At 39.2% G+C, this 9,797-nt stretch overlaps 1 long non-coding RNA gene across 1 annotated transcript; it reads left to right on the plus strand.

Moving 5' to 3' along the window:
- The first annotated feature begins 638 nt into the window (after positions 1-638).
- Positions 639-6,847, plus strand: LOC109197078 (uncharacterized). The gene is made up of 4 exons (XR_002058373.2): positions 639-699; positions 976-1,074; positions 2,784-2,882; positions 6,517-6,847. It is a non-coding gene; the product is annotated as an uncharacterized LOC109197078 (long non-coding RNA).
- Positions 6,848-9,797: the final 2,950 nt, after the last annotated feature.

Consider the following 9,797-nt stretch of genomic DNA (forward strand, 5'->3'; position numbering starts at 1 on the left):
GAGATGGGTGGGGAGAAGTAAATGGTTCCTCCTGTAACATCACTGTTTACCAATCATACAGTGGAGTTTACTGGTGTGAGTCCAGAGAGGGTCCCATCAGTAACATGGTTAACCTGACAGTCGCTGGTAAGCTGAGTGTGTGGAGTTAGTGTTGATGAAGCTGTGTGTAAATGGATGAAATGCTGTAGTTTGTCTCTGTGTTGAGGTGGATCAGTGATCCTGCAGAGTCCTGTCCTCCCTGTGATGGAGGGAGATGACGTCACTCTGCTCTGTAAAACAAAGACCACTCCCTCCAACCTCCCAGCTGCTTTCTATAAAGATGGCTCCCTCATCAGGAAGCAGCCTACAGGTCACATGACCATCCAGCATGTTTCCAGGTCTGATGAAGGCCTCTACAAGTGTGACATCAGCGGTCATGGAGAGTCTCCATCCAGCTGGATCACTGTCACAGGTGACACACTCACCTGTCTGTGTTTCTGCAGCTTTCAACATTCACAATGTGACGACAACTTAATGACTGTGTTTGCTTTATTTTAGACAAACACACCACCACACCTCCACCTACATCCACACCTCCACATACATCCACACCTCCACCTGTTCTCTCTGTGTTGTCATGTGTTGGATCAGTCTGCGTTGTGGTTCTACTGGTGTTACTGGTTCTGCTGGTGAGACGATGTGTTCACAGGAAACCTGAAGGTGAGACTCAGACTTCCTGATCTTTCATGTCTGAGTTTGTTTAGTAGAATAAAGTTCACATTCATTATGATTACACACAGACAGCACAACAATATACTGTAGGGACTTCTTGATCTTACACTGATGGTTTTGTTTTGCTGAATAAGCTACACAATGATTATTGTTACACCTCATGAAATAGCAATGCTTTTCTAAACAGTCTCCTTAGATTTTTTTTAACTTTTAAATATTGTGCAATAAATTATATTATGCATAATTCTTTAATCGTTTCACCAGAAAAAGAAAATGCTTTAGAAAATGAAGTCAGAGATGACATCACATACAGTGACATCCAAATGTCACACTGTCCGCAGCAGCCAATCAAACAAAGCAGAGGTAATATTGGTGTTGTGTTTTTTGTTTTGTTTTTATAGGAGTTTTTGGTTTGGGGAGCAAGGCTACTGTGTGAGGTTTAGTTTTTTCAAGTATATGTAATTTGAAATTTTCTATAATTTCAGGAGATTTGTGAAAACATAAGGAGATAATGGGAAAATAAATTTTAGCTATTTTAGCCATTTCTTTGTCACAAGTGGGTGCCACAGCACGTATCTCCACTGTTTAATGGGGAACACACTGCCTCAATCAAACCAATGCTCTTTCACTTACTCTGTCACTGTGTTAACCACTGCACTAAGGAGGTACTGATATCCCGAGAAAGCAAGTATTACAAAAAAAATCTTAAATAAATTATTAAATATTTCCCTGCTCTAAACGAACCAATCAACAGTTATTTGGGGAACCAAATGAGCCAATCATGTTGTTCCACTAATGAATGTTTACATTTATGACCATTTCAGACTCCTGCAAACTTATCAGTTAATGTTAGTTAGCTTGGTTTTAAATCTGCTTCTATGGATTGTATGGGAGCACCACAGAGACACAAACAGCTGCTAATTAGTGCATTTAAGTAAAATGCTAGATGCTAACTCACCAATACTGGAGCCCAGTCTTCTTGGATAACCCCAAAGCAGCCATATTACTGTCCAGATAATTACATTAAATTGCTCCTAAAACCTCCAACAGTACAAACACAGTTCCAGGGGTCCAGTTTAGGGACCACGAGCTAAGGAAAGACTAACAGACAGCTAGCAGCTGGCTGGTTCCACTTGAAACTCAAAAAGGCCACGCCCCTAATAATGCAAACCTTAAGCCTTTATGCAATTTTAGCAGGCAAACCTTGAAATCTTTTTGAGATTTCCTTATTTGGGTGACTGAGCATGTGTCAAGGTATTTAAAGGTGGCTGTAGCTCAAGAGGTAGTCCATTTAACAATATAACTGCCAAAGGGTGATCATTTTGACCCCATCGTGCAACAGCAATGAAATAGAAAGATGATTTGTTTAAAATGATCTCGTACAGCAGTCACCACAGTGGATTATCTGACTTCATCTCACCATATCCCTATCCTCCTCTGTCACACCAACACTTTGCAATGCATCTGTTAACCTTTTCTGTCTTCTTTCTTCTTTCCTTCTGCCTTGCAGCTCCATCTTCAACATCCTTTGTCCAACATAACCACTACTCCTCCTCTGCACATGTCCAAATTCTCCCAGCCTTGCCTCTTTACTTAACCTAGCTTCAACAACACTTTCATATTGCTTCATGGTGTGGCTTATCAATTTTATCCCTCTGTAGTTACTGCAGCTCTGTACATCAGCCTTGTTCTTGAAAATCAGTACTACTATACTTCTTCATTCCTCAGGCATCCTCTCACCCCAAGATTGTATTCAACAATCTGGATCTGGATAAAAAGTCCCATCCCATCTCTCCTAGACATCTCTATATCACCGTATTCATGTCATCTGTGTGAAATCCCTTTCCATTCTTTGTCATCTTCATAGCTGCCTACCCTTCCTCCAATCTAATCCTCTGCACTTCCAGATTCTTCTTTTTCATTCATGTCCTATACTATGAATAATAGATTTTAAAAATAGGCTCCAGATCTGAATGTTTTTTGTGTTTGAATTTATGGAGGAGCAGCAGTTTCTAATCGGGCAGCTCTGCTCACTCACAGTGATGTCCTTGTGTGTGTGTTTGACTGTACAGAGAGTGATCCAGCTGCAGTCTACTCAGCAGTGAAAACAGGAGATGTCAGTTATGGTGAAATTATCATCAAAGACAAGAAAAAGCGATCAAGGATGAGAGGTACAGCTGCTCTTCTTTGTTTCCATCATGGTTCATGGTTTGACTTTGCTTAAGGCTAAACAGTAACTTTTAATTTTCAAATGTTTGATAGGTCTCGTATGTTCACCATGTTAGCAGCATGCTAATATTTTCCAATTAGCATGAGGCTGATTGGAATATTGTGAGTTTTATTGGTTGTTTAAGAAGGTAATAAAAATTCCGTAAACAAAATGAACAATTACAATTGTGTGTACACAAGACAAATCGTAAATGCAACCATTTATTTGCATCCATTGATTTTCTCCTGTTCATCTTAGTTTGGGCTGCAAAGATGCCCAGACCTCTCTCTCCTGAGATATCTTATTTAACTCTTGTAAGGGAATTCCAATGACTTGCCAAGCCAGCTGAGAGACATAATCTCTCCCAGAGAAATTATCTTTCCACTGTGTCTTGAGTTATTCCAAGGTCTCAAAGCCTCCAAGGGAACAGCCAACTTAGCAATGGAGATACAGAACATGGTCCAGTCAAATCTTCCTTGAACAGCAGCGTCTAGGTTTGGTATGTTTAAAAGAAGAACAGATCCAGACGTTAATGAAAAAAATATAATAATTACTGTAGGACAAATAGTTGGCATAACTTTTGACAAAAATTAAGTTACCTCAAGGCCCAGTGTTTCCCCACTGGAAATGTGTTGCTTAAATATGATGATATTAAGAAGGTCCATGGTTTAGCAGCTGATGGGATTCATCAGCGAACAAATTAAAACCTCCAATTATAATAACTTCATCCATTTTAATATTAGGATTCAAAAAGTTAGAAAACTCAGTTAAAAGTGATTCTGTTGAATTAGAACTGAAACACAATGAAATAGCTTTAGTTAACAAACCTTTTAAATTGTACTTCAGAAGAATTAAAAGATTTGGTGCCAGAAAATAGTGAAAAATAAATATTCCTGACACTTGAAAGACCTAAAACATGGCCTGACACGTAAAGGATTCCATTTTACATTCACCAGCTACTTATGTGCACCTTACAGTATGTGGCTGGACTCAAGTTTTTATTTATTCTAAATCAAGTTATTAGAATGTATCACTGCTACATGTAACAGGTAGCACCCATTGACAACTATACATGTGTCCTATGAGCAGGAACAGAATGATTAGACAAGATGCGGCTTGTCATTGCTGGATAAGCCACCATGTTGATTCTACTTAACTACAGTTAGAAGCCATGTTTTTTGGTTTGGCTAAGAATAGTCTTATTGTTGTGAGAAAATGTTTGCTTAGTCCCCTGTGGTGAAATGTGTTACCTTGTACTGAAAGAAGATGGCAGCTTTGTGGTTGTTCACCTTCAGTTTTCACACAAACATCACGCAGGTCTTTGTCATCCGTTAGCGTTTCTCTGCAGAGGTGTTAAGAAGTGGGGAAAAAAACTGTGAAAAGCTAACTGCTGTTAGTAAAGTTACTAAACTGCTGTTTGTAAAAGTTAAGACTTAACTGCTTCATAAACAAGAATTAAAAACATTTTTCCATAGACGCTGTGTAATATTATTACATTACTATTACCATTACTATTGTATCTGCAATGATTAAAGTGTTTTGTTTAACTACTTTTAAATCCCTGTAGAACTGGAACCACATAAGCTAGCACAATAATTCTTTTTGCATATGAAACTGAAGGAGTTGTACTTCTTGTAGGCCAGTTGTGTAAAGCCTTATGAGTGCTCAGATAGAGTAGAAAAGTGCCGTATGAGAACCAGTCCATTTACCATTTTCAATTTCTTCTTCTGTTCATGTTACACCTGTTTAAGGTAACCCTGACTGAAGTCTCTTTATATTATGAAGCGGGCCTCTGGATGTTTAATCTATATGCTAGCAGCAGTTTAATTGAGGACTTCATGTGGAACTTCAGCTGTTCCCTTGGAGGAAATGTACATAAATATGACATAACTGAATTCTCTTGGTATAAAATGTGGTTGCATACTAGCTGCTGATAATTCAATGTCAGGACCATACATCTTCTCCTTAATAGTTATAGTTGCAGGATTAAACCATCTTTGGTTCACATATAAAGTCAGACCCCCACTTTTTTTCTTGCCACCAGCTTTTGCATCTCTGTCAGACTGTATGAGAGTGAAACCAGGTACATCTACATTGGAGTCTAAGATGTTTTGATCCAACCATGTTTCAGTAAAAAACATGAGACTGCTATAGAGTCGTCACTAATATCTCCAGCTCATCACTTTTGTTGGGGAGAGCGTTGACATTTCCTATGATGACTGTTGGCAGAAAGCCTGAAAACAGTTGATACTGTTCATCTGGACGTAGCGTTTTCAGTGGTGGAAACATTTCATCACTTATCCAAGTGACTTCTTCAGTCTAAGATGACTGCAGGTTTCTCCAACTTTATAAAGAGTATGTTGCATAATTACTGAAACTAGCACCACAGTCTAAAAATGGGCCATGAGGTCAGTTTCATGATCATTAATATGCAAATTGTCATGACAATTGATCAATGGCCATGACTACCATTCATAGAGAGTTGGGATATGGGTTCAATCACAGCAGAAAGGGCTTATTCTCCACTGCCGAACCTTCACTTTTGTACCAGCACGACAACCATGAAAATACATCTTTAGGTCAGCTGGAATAGGGTGGTATTGTCCAGAAAAAACTCTTCTCAAGTGTATTCTTCTCCCCACAGAATTATCCATATATTCTTTACCCCAAATAAAGCCTATTTAGATAGAGATAGAGACAGCGATGTCTCCTGAATCAAAACTGAAAACTGGTTCCATAAAAGAGGGGCCTGAAAACTGAAGGCTCTGCCTCCCATTCTACTTTTAAATACTCTAGGGACAACAAGTAGGCCTGTGGTGTGAGAGTGAAGTGCTCTAATGGGGTGATATGATACTACAAGGTCATTAAGATAAGATGGTGCCTGATTATTCAAGACCTTGAGGAACAGGATTTCAAATTAGATTCTGGATTGAACTGAAATGGATATACCAGTGGAGGGGCAAAAGGCTCCCCACCCGTGAACATGCCCAGTCCTTTTCGACAACCCAACAGATGGTCTTTTATGAGGGTCTTGGCTGTATTCAGGCTCACTGGCCAGTGCAAGTGCATCTACTCCATCATTCTAATTAGTAGCCACTCTACTACCTGCTCCAGGACCAGCAGTTCCCTGCTTTCAGACAAGAGCTGCAAAAGTGGTGTCAGATGCTGAATGTAGGCTGAATGCTGCTTTCCAGAAACCCCAATAGACACTTTGTTTGGGCTTCCACAGACAGCAAGGGAAGTAGCCGCACCACCCATTGTGCTTCAAGCCAATTGCGTGCCACTGCCATGGCCTCAAACATGTACATAAATCGCATCATGGGTAGTGGGGTTGGTTGAACCATGGGACCCCAGACTGGATCACAAGTTTTCCAAAAACCTGAGTGTACCATGGTTTTGACTTTATGAACTTGTGAATTTTTGATTATTATTAAGTCGTCTCTATTTGGATCTTTGTTTACATTTATATCTTCGTGTATTTCCTTAGTATTTTGAGTCTTTAGTTCTTAGATTCAGTTATTGATTGTTAGCTTATTATTCCTTTCAGCATTTTCTGTTGTTTTCCTGTTGTTTGAATTGTGTGTGTTTGTGTTCAGACTTTAAACCAGAGCCAGACATCTTCTACTCCTCACTAAAGTACGACTGACAACCACTGACATCCAGCTACTGGTCTCTAACTGGTCCCCCCAGCACCACAGACCAGACAATATGCACATGTTAAAAAGATTTGTATGTATTTTGCATCATCTTTTATTTTTTAACTTGAGTTTTCAAAGTGTATTTTTACTGTACAATCAGCAGTGCGATAAAAACAATGTTTATTTTTTATGTCCTCAGTAAGCTCACTGTTATTTATATTGTATTCCTGTTTGGCAACAAGACCAGAGTATAGCAAAGTAGCAATTTAGTTCCTCTGCAAGATTAATAAATGTTTGTTCTCACTTGTTTTCCACGTGTGGTTGTGTGGGTTTCACTGAGGTGTCAGATGGAAAATTTGACTTGTTTGAGTTTGGTTGTGGCTAACCGACACACCTCTCTTCAGTGCAGAAAAGTGACAGACTAAAGACAGCAGAAGTGTCACTCAGTGGTTTCAAACAACACTGAAAAGCTACAGTGCACAATGTGTGTGTTTGAAACTGATATCTGACATTTTACAGCTTTACTATGTGAAAATATGTTGGTATAGAGAGTACATATGGTTCAGTCAGAAGACAGAATTTATTTATTTATTTTTACAAAACATTACTGTTTCTCCCCAAGGAGGGCATTTCTAGTATCTCACTCAGTAGTTTAATGCAAAATACTCAACTGAAGCATTTTAGTGTGTTAAACTACAAACTGATGAACATGTGACTCAGAGTGGACTTCCTACTTGATCACATCTCCTGAACAAGCTCAGAGTTCCTCCTGTCAAACACTCAGTGTAGCTTGGAATAGACGCATTTTTTGCTGCAATCTACTGGTAATGTGTTCATGCTCAATCATCCAGGTAAGGAACTGATTCTGTTCGCAGTGTTTTCAGTGGGAGAAACGTTTCGTCACTCACACAAATGACTTCTTCAGTCTCAGCTGACTGCAGGTTTCCCTACCTTATGAAAAGGACATTTGCACAATGACTGACACTCACTAAATGACTCAGAATTGGCAGTAGGGCAGTATCATGACCATTAATATGCAAATTGTCATGACATTGATCAACAACCAATAATCAATGGCTATGAGTACCATTCACAGAGAGTTGGGGAATGGCTGCAATCACATCATTGCAAGACTGTGAAAGATGTAGCCTTAGGCCCAAGGTCTTCTGTGTTGATGGCACAACACAGGCCAGGACTCCAGAGTCTATTCACACCTACAAGCCAGTGGACACTCTTTCAAAGATGAGGATGTAGACATCCTGGACATGAAGGAACGCTGGTTTGAGCGCGGCCATTTACATGAAAAGGCTTTTATGTAAACACCAGCATGTGTGATAGAAAACCTCTGAATCACAGCTAAAAGTCCATATAAACCATTTCTACGACCACAAGATGCAGAGAAAACAAACAACTGAAAGAGAAGTTGCGTCATTTGCAAAATATGCCTGAACAGAAGCAATGAAGCCACAAATTTACTCGACTTGATGTAAACAAGCAAACTGCACATTTTCTAAAAACTGACATCTCACAGATTCCAAAACTGAGAATTTCATCACGCTCTGGTTCAATGAACCAGCCAGAAATTGATACCACAAATATTTTTCATGTTTGATAAACAATACCATGGAAACAGAATTACGTGCTCTGTTTCTCTCGCCAAGAGCTCATATCGCTTGTTGTCCTGAATACGGCAGTGGAAACTAATCTTCAGCGCCATTTTTGTCAACAACCACCATTTTCAGCCTGGCTACAGACATGATTGGATGAGAAAATGTGCAGTAAATTTAGCGTCACGTGGATTTCTCGCCTTGCAACTTCTGACTGGTGGAATTCAAATAAACACAGTCATGTTACTGTGATTCTATTGGCTCAAACAAGGTGTCAATCATGGAAATCGACCAAGAGCAGCCGAAGTTATAGAGTTAAAAAGAAAAGGCTTTTTAAAGTGACTACGGCACAAGGTACAAAAGGTCCAATGTACACAAGTGTGTGGGAATTTTTTTTAAACATCCAAAAACCAAATATTTTAAGGCATTTAAATAAAGTAAAATCATTTCTGCTGTTCAATACCTAAAAACAATTCAACTCACAGATGTTGCCAAAATGAGTTTAAACTGCTGTAACACTTCTGTGTTTCGCTTCAGCAGCATCAGTCTTTGCACATTGATTACTGCTGATTTACTGGTTTTCTGGAGTTTGTGTTCATATGAAATAAAATTCAAAAATGGTGTTCCAGCCTCAGCAACTTTGATATAGTAACGTCTGCTGTAATATTTATACCTCTGATGAAATCTCACAAGTGTTTGCTTTATTTCGATAAGAAGCTTGTTTACACAGAGTTTGTAATCGCAGAGAAATTCATTTTGGGCACGTCATTTTCCAGCAGAAACCCCTGAAGACTCTTGGGGTTCAGACCTGTGCATGTGTCTCTGCGTAGCTGTAATTAAAATGTGTTCAGCGGGCCTCAGTTTCTGAATGGTTCCAGTTCAGCTCCATAACAGCAACGTCCCTGGTTTGATTGAACAATTGAACAAGTGAATTACCCACCACTGCCTGTGAACCAATAGAAAGCTGGTGCTCAGAGGAAGAGGGCGGGCTTTACTTGGTGTCAGTGAGAGAAATGAAAAAAAGCTCAAATGAGTGAGAAGGACGATGAAGGAAACATCTGTGCTGTGTCTGCTCTGTAAGTAGAATCTCTGTGTTTGTTTGAATTCTTGTACTTTGACTGTCTGCTCTCCTGATAACTGATGATGGAGGAGAAGACATGAAAAACAAATCAGGCTGAATTCAAGTTCAAAACACCACGAGGACCAACTGCAGGTCTGAACTGACTCTTTATCTTTGCTCAGGAGTCGAGGAAACACAGCAGGCAGTGAAAAGCTCAAATCATTCACTCATTATATCAACACAGCTGCACAGTGGACACATGACTTTACTGTGTTACTTAAGAGTAGTGGACAGTTTGCATAGACTCACAGTGTAGTCAGTATATATAAACATAATGAGTGCTTTAACATCTGCTTTTTAGATTTAAAAAAATCAAATTGGAGGAGATGAGAATGAACAGTTCTGTCAGTACTATACTTCAGTAACAATCATAAAGGAAAAATAAAGATCCAGAGAATGTGGTGTAAAATGTTTTTTTGACATAAGACACATGATGTTAAATGGTGATACTAAGCAGGCAGGATATGAAATGGCTGGTAGTCTCTTTACCACCTTTTTCAGCTTTTTGTTTT

This window comes from Oreochromis niloticus, linkage group LG3 (genome assembly GCF_001858045.2).
Source record: "Oreochromis niloticus isolate F11D_XX linkage group LG3, O_niloticus_UMD_NMBU, whole genome shotgun sequence".
NCBI classification, from domain to species: Eukaryota; Metazoa; Chordata; class Actinopteri; order Cichliformes; family Cichlidae; genus Oreochromis; species Oreochromis niloticus.